The sequence below is a fragment of the Pygoscelis adeliae genome, unplaced genomic scaffold (assembly GCF_000699105.1).
Source record: "Pygoscelis adeliae isolate BGI_AS28 unplaced genomic scaffold, ASM69910v1 Scaffold71, whole genome shotgun sequence".
Lineage (NCBI taxonomy): Eukaryota > Metazoa > Chordata > Aves > Sphenisciformes > Spheniscidae > Pygoscelis > Pygoscelis adeliae.
This window is the reverse complement of record NW_008824356.1, coordinates 11,487,679-11,490,158: the sequence shown is the minus strand read 5'-3', so window position 1 is coordinate 11,490,158 and position 2,480 is coordinate 11,487,679.

Sequence of the window (2,480 nt, the reverse complement as noted above, 5' to 3'; positions counted from 1 at the left end):
CATGATTGCCTATTAAATACCTCAGTATACATAATTTTTATTATAATATGGAAAGTGCAAATGGTGTATTGCATAGGGGGCCAGACAGAATTGTCTGACAACTAAAATGACATTTTAATGTCTTAAATTGCTTCTCCCCTTGTAAAAGCCATCCCTTGGTTTTAGTTGTATGCAACAGCTTGGGAGAGAATCTCAGTTCAAACATCAAGTGTTTTTATGGCTAAAATTCTCATCCTTTGGTGTTTAATAATACTTATAAAAAACTTCTGATGATATTTCTAGTGAGGCTGTTCCACTGTTATTGAAAGTTTTAGCAAAAGGTAGTCTGAACCATATCCAAAACTCCTTGCTCTAAATTACATCCTTTCACAGCAGCCTGAAAATAAAAAGTCAAACAAAAGGGTGACTTACTGACTTTAACTCTCAGATCCTGCCCTGAGCACAACATGACTTGACATGGGAATTGGGACCTGAAAGAACAAAGGAAACATGGATTTTCTGTAGCCTCAGCCCTCACATGTAGAGGACGACTCAGCTTCTGTTTTCTCACAACTTTCAGCTCTGCAGTCCCATTTTCTACCGTCTTGTGCAGGAGGATTCTGGCATACTCCTTTGGGGATCCTCCTGATCCATTAACCATCACTGAACTTGTGCAGATTTTGCATGAGTGGTTTTTGAAAAGATTTCTAACTTGATCCATGTGGCAGTCTGTGAATTTCATTATCCTTTAACAGGGAACATTATTTCTAATAAATGTTATTAGAAATAATAGTAAATAAAAACCCCAGTGTTTTATATTAATGAAATCTGATTTTGGTTGTTGCTGTGAAATTAGAAATCATCTGAGCTTCTGCTGTCTGGTTTATGATGTCTCTAGTACAAGTTTGCTTCTTCCAAAGCCGTTAATGGGCTATGCCAGAGACTTTCTGCAAAATTCTCTAACCCACAATAAATGAAAGTATGTATGTGAGTTCAGGGTGTTAAAAACCCTGTCCTTAAAACACCTGCATTTTCCTGAAGAATTTGTGTTTATGCTGTACATGGGCTGTTTGTTTGCCAGCTTTCGTTTTCTCAGGGGCTTATTTGTGTTGTCAGGTTGCATGATGTCTGCTAATCTCACTTTTCCCATCATCCACTAAAAATAAATAACAGGCAAAGACCAAGCTTTATGTTATGTTGCATACTAACCTAGAACAAGAAATCTTCTACTAAACAGATATGAATTTGAAAGGTGACTGGGAACTGCTTCAGTCCTTCCTGTACATTTATTTGTTCTGAACTATGTTTTGTCTAATGTAAGGCCAAAATCTGCCCCCATCAAGTCAGTGCAGTAAAGTGGAGCTAGCTTGTTATTTTTAAGCTTTTTAGAGCAAAGACCTGCTGTTTTAACTCATCTCTACAGTGCCATTTACACTTACTGCGATGTCATTATATTAATACTAAATACAAGTAAGCCCAGCTTCAGAAACCGTTCCCTAGACAATTAAATATCAACAAAAACACAAAGCAAATCAACACAAATCTATGAAACTCAAATACAGGCTTGTAGATTAATGTATGAAAACAGTTGCCTGAAATATATCAGCAAAAAAATGCAGATATGAAAATTCCTTTAGGTTGCCTAATTCTTCCCGAGGTCCCCATCTCCTTTAGTACCAGTAGCAGTTACTCTCCTTAATACCATTGCTGAGCTGGACCATATTTTTTTCCTCCTGCCAGTGCCACTGAAGTACATAATGATGTTAGACTCTGTTGACTCATGCTGTTGAAATCAAACACTGAGGAAGCAGTTGCGAAAGCTAATTTGGGGGTGTCCTGGTGTAGCCAGTACATGCTCTGTGAGCTGGATCATGCTGGGTTGAGAAGGTCACTTTAAAGGCAGGTCTTACCCACAACACTGGTGAGTTCTCAGGAACCGGTTGAAAAAAGGCCCTATGCGAACACGTGCACATGCCCACCCTTCACACGGCACATGTAATCTGTTCTTGCACACAGATTTAGTGGTGATGCCTCCCCCCTCCATGCAGGTAGATGTGAACTTCTGTGCTCTCTCATCTCTGGTTACAGGTCATGTCTGAGCTGAGTCTTATCACCAGGAAATACCAGTGCTGCAGCTTTCGGGGGAAAGCGGACATTTCTCTAGCAAGTGGCCTTTTGAGGCAAATAGGATCTGCTTTCCTTGGCTGAACTCCTTGAGAGCAAATCACAGGCAGGTGATATTTGGCATGTGAGAGAGAACACTTTAGTCTCCCAAATATATTCCACCCACATACTCTTTTTTTCCTTGTGAGAGCTGGGTGCTTAAAGAGGAAATCTTACGGTGCCTATTGTGAGATGTAAGCCAAACATACCAGCTTCCAGCCTACCATTTAGCAGTTTCTCAGATCCTGGAGTCATGTAGTAGCTATAATTAGAAAAAGGCAGGATTTGTATCTGCATCACAGCTTCCCAACTATTTAAATTTATTCAGGCCAGTGTTT